The sequence below is a fragment of the Equus caballus genome, chromosome 20 (genome assembly GCF_041296265.1).
Source record: "Equus caballus isolate H_3958 breed thoroughbred chromosome 20, TB-T2T, whole genome shotgun sequence".
NCBI classification, from domain to species: domain Eukaryota; kingdom Metazoa; phylum Chordata; class Mammalia; order Perissodactyla; family Equidae; genus Equus; species Equus caballus.
The window spans coordinates 28065819-28070884 of NC_091703.1; the positions used below are offsets into that span (position 1 = coordinate 28065819).

The window sequence follows — 5066 nt, forward strand, 5'->3', positions numbered from 1 at the left end:
CACTTGAGGGTTTTATACTAGGCATCTAAAAGCATGTCTAAAACAGAACTCCCAATGTCCCCTAATATTAGTGCTGCATCCAAGCTTCCCCATTTCAGTTAATAGCAACTCCATCCTTCCAGGTTTTCAGCAAAATACATCAAAGTCATCATTGATTCTACTTTCTGTCACTCCTCATACCCATTTTCTCAGGAATGTCTCTTGACTCTGTCTTTAAAATATATCTACACTGTGACTACTTCTCATCAACTGGACCGCCACCATCCTGTCCAGACCACAGTGATTTCTGATATGCAGCACGATGAGAGGGACTTAATAGATCTCCTTGCTTCCATTGTTTTCTCTCTGAAAAATATTCTCCATAGAGCTGGCAGAAACACTCAAGTCATGTAAAGCTACTTCCCTGCTTAAAATCCAAGATCTCCTCATTTTATCAGAATAAAGGCCAAAGTCCTGAAAGAAATAACCAGGCTCCACTTGATCTCTCCCTTCCAGTGTGTTTCCTCTCTGACTCCAGGAACCACTCTCCACTCAGCTCTTTCTCCTGCAGTTACAGTTGGCTCCTGATCCTCTTTGCATTCATCAACCACACTTTTGTGTCAGGGAGATTCATTCTCTGTTCCTGTCCATAAGAGATAGGAAGCGCTCCTCCTAGGATGGTTAGCCACCGCAGCCAAGCGCAGTATCTTCTCTGACCAATGGAATGGATAGGACATGATTACTTGTTAAGGGGGGCGAGGAAGCAAGTCTCAGCTCTGGTCTTGTTACATAATTCTTGCAATTGAAAGTCCAGGGCGGCAAAGGAAGCGCGAGGACTTGAGAGTTGGTGCAAAGGTATAGAAATTCAGAGTGGACATTTCTGGACCAAAATTCAGACTTCTCGGGAAAAGGTACTGCTTGTTTCCGCCTGGTTTCGAACCGGGGACCTTTCGCGTGTTAGGCGAACGTGATAACCACTACACTACGGAAACCCACCGGTTTTTGGGTCCTTATGTTTCTAGATTAGGTAAAAGTAACCTTAAACCCATCCTTTCCTTCAGGATATTTTCTTGATTGAGTTGCCATTCTTCTTTGTACACTTTCCCATTCTTTGAATCAACAACATCTAAACGCTGTAACTCATAGCCAGGCAAATGCTACTCCCAGAGCCCCAGTTGCTTTACAAGCACCAGGCAGGGAAATCTTAGGCAGGTTCCTGAGACATTTTATTGCAAGAAATTTCTCGATAGGTTCTACGCGCATTTCTGTACTTGTAAGACGCTCTGATCTTCGTCTCTTGAGGACTGAAAATTATCCTTTAGAAACTAGAAGCAACTTGCGGAGCTCAGGGGACTTCCTCGGGCAAGGGCTGGAGAGACTGAGCGGCAGAGGGCGGGGTGGCGGACCGTGCCCAGCTGTCTGTCAGGCGAGGCCGTGGGGGTGGCTGGGAAGTTTGTGAAAGTGCAATCTGACGAGTAAGTCCGGTAGACGTCAAACGAACTTCTCTCCTCTGTTCTGCATCACTCACGTTTACTGCTCTGGAACGTGTCAACTCGGTGTGTGGTGTCCGTTAACGTCTCATAGCAGGAAGATGACCTTTTGTGATTTACCTGACTCTTCTTTGTTATTCACCACATTTCAACTAACCTAAGTCATTGTCCTTATCTGGGACACTGGAGAAGATCTGCCTTCTACTAGGTTCTCAGTCTGAGCCCTTGCAAAGGTGCTCAGCGGTGAAAACTCCCTTGTCCCCAAAGTAGTCGTGAGAAACAAGTGACAGGACAGAGGCTTCTGGGTCTTTGAGGAAAATCACAGCCTGGCTCCCTCTGGTGGCAGCTAAAACGTGACCTGATGGAAATATTGTGGCTAGTGCAGGAGAGAGCATGTTTCTCATTAGCACAATCTCTAGTCACACCTTTTTTTTTCTTTTAGGAATATTGGCCCTGAGCTAACAATCATGCCCATCTTCCTCTACTTTAAATGTGGAACACCTGCCGCAGAATGGCTTGATAAGTGGTGCACAGGTCTGTGTCCAGGATCTGGGCTGGTGAACTTAACCACCAAGCTATCAGGTTGGCCCCAAGTCCCATCTTTTTTTTGCTCTGGAATAAGATCAACATTAAAAACAGCTATTATATTTAAAGCATATGTGTGTTTGTTAAGCACATTTGTCAGCAATTTGGTTTGACATTTATTTTAATGAAACTATTGAATAGCCCAGTCCCATGTAACTAAGGTGATCATAAGGATACAGCTGCACATAGTAATTTAGTTACAATAAGAGTGCTGCATGAAATGACAGCTGTAAAAGTCATGGGGTTATCTCACGTGAGAACAGAAAAGGGCATCCCCTCCAGTATTGATGGTCAGGAAATATTTGCTAGGGGAACTGATGTGACTTAGCTGATGAAAAAAAAATGAGGTGGTTGAATAGCCTTGGATGGAGAAGGCGTTCCTGAATTTGGGTGAACATGGAACTGAGGGTGAATGCAGTGTGAGGAGCCCCCAATTGTAGGTTTGAATCAGAGTGTACCTTTGTTTATTCCTTTTCCTCATGGAAGTTTATTCCACTGAGAGTAAGTAAGATAACACGTGCTGGATGAGGGAGATAAAGGAAGACCCTCCATACTATGGAATTTAGATTTAATCTGAATATGATGGAGGGGGGAGAAGAATTGACTGTTCAAAAAAGAACATGATGTTTTCCATCCTTGTCCAAAGACCTTTTGGCTGTTGTGTAAACACTGAATGAAGAGGGCCAATATTTTATGACAAATGTTTGAAGCATTCATAACATTTGAAAGAACTGTGCAGTGAACACCACATGTATTTTTACATGTTGAGACTGGTCCTCAGCTTTCTTTGCTGAGCACTTCTAGCATTTGCCCCGTTCTCCTCAGCAAGGACACTGGGTCTTAGTGTAATGGTTATCACTTGTGTGTTACATGCAGAGGCCCCTAGTTTTGTTCCTCACTAGATCCAAAGTAAGCCAAGCACTGACCCCCTTTTCCTGGGTGTTTACTTCATAACAGAGAGATCAAGAAGTTGTTTTACAATCTTACCTAGCTGGATGATTCCTGCTCCAGTGAACTGCAGGGTTCTGGGTTCTTCCTGACATCTATATTCTCTCATTTCTTCCTGGCTACCATAAGGAGCCACCTAAAAGCATTTTCAACAAGGTCTGATTGCCTATATTTGCCAAATATTCTTGAAACATAGAATTAATGGCTGATTTTGAAGACTATTGTGGAAGCTATGGAAATATGGCATGCTGCCAGCTTCAGCCAACAAAGAGGAGGCCAGGGATTCAAATGGCCTGAGCAGGCCTTGAGCCCTGCAACAGGGAGAGATATTAATGCTGAAGAATAGAAGATAATCTCATTTGTGGCTCCTAAAAGTGGAGCTCATGTTGGGCCTGCCCGTTAGCTCTATAATCAGAGAAGCTGGAGCAGCAGGGGCGGGAGGATAGTGGTCACTGAGCCAGCATTTGTGAGAACTGAGGAGGAGTGATTGGAAACAGCAACAGCTTGCCAACGAAGCTCTAGTCATGTCCCGGGTATGACATTTGTTTCTTCACTTTAACTTAATTAGACTGAAATGGTCAGTGATGAAATGAGAGTGAAATTCAGCATGAAAATTCATTTCTAGCCTCTTTAGTATTTTGATCCCAATATAAATGGTGATTCTCTACCACCACTTACTATTTTACTAGTCCTTGGGGTTTCATAGTGATGAAAAATCATAGGAAGTCAGAAATACACCTAATTATAATTATGGCAAATTAAGCACAGCGTTTGCTTTCTCTCTATCTCAAACTACACTATAGAGAATATTAGGGATGTTTTAAGGCATAAATGCACAAAAACAAACAGATGAGAATGTAGAGAGCAGCAGCAAGATGTTGAAGACGAGACAGCACAATGATCAGTGTAATAAGGGAAAAAAGTTTATTGTCTTAAGTATCTTTTTTAAAAAAACTTTCTCTGTAAGGTCCACACATGCTACATGTACATCTACTCTATCACCTCTAATAGTTGCATCATATTCAATGTTATGCATTAACCATACTTACCTATCTACAATCCAGTGATGGCATCAAGGGTGAATCTGCTTCTGAAAAACTCAAAATAATGCTACAATTAACGTATGCATATGACATAATCGGTCCCTAGTGAGATTTTTTGTGTAGGGGGAGGGATTATACACACCTGGGAGCAGACTATCTGGATCATAAGGTTTGAATAATCTTAACTTGAGTAAAAAGCATTGGATTATTCTTCAGAAAGGCTGCATAAACTTCCACTGGCTGAATGTGAGGGTTATGATATCCCTATTCCTGCAATAATTGACACATCTGTCTTTCTAATTCTTCCAACTTAATGTAGGTAAAATAATATCTCATTTTATTTTGCTTTTTTATACATTACTAATAATATAAAATGTTTAAAAAGTGTTTTAATCTTTTCAGATACTTCTTCCCTATCTTGGCTCTGATGTGTATCCTGTCCCTATTCTTCACCAATTTTCTATTGAGCTGTCTGTCTGATTTTGCTGATTTTCATGGCTTCTTGTCAATTGTATAGATTATGTTGGCATTTTTAAATCCCTCAAATATTTTTTACTTTTGTCACATCTGTCTATTTGTTTTTCATTGTGGCCTTCTTGAACATATCTTTGATATGGATAAAGTAAACTACACCAGTGTTTTCCTTATTGTTTGTGCTTTTAAAGTCTTTTTCTTTTAAATTCTTCTCTGTCCTCTAGGTCATAAAGGTATTTTTCTATATATATTTCTATTAATTTTTATCTGTTACATTTATGTATTTACATTTATGTACACTCTCTAGATAAGTATATTTTATAAACTCTATAAATGATTCTACTCTGTGTTAAAAATCACAGTAATAGAATAATATAAAAGATCTTGTATATGCCAGTGCATGGGGACTCCTTTCTCTGATATGCCATTTCTTGCACACATTGCATACTCACTCCTCCCAATCCAGCTCTGACTCAAACACTGACAGGCCTGGATTTCCCTCCATGTGCAAAGGCAAGAATCTCTCATGCCATCTCTTTGATTTCTG

At 41.0% G+C, this 5066-nt stretch overlaps 1 non-coding gene across 1 annotated transcript; it reads right to left on the reverse strand.

Moving 5' to 3' along the window:
- Positions 1-898: 898 nt before the first annotated feature.
- Positions 899-971, reverse strand: TRNAV-AAC (transfer RNA valine (anticodon AAC)). The gene has a single exon. It is a non-coding gene; the product is annotated as a tRNA-Val (tRNA).
- Between the last annotated feature and the right edge of the window lie 4095 nt (positions 972-5066).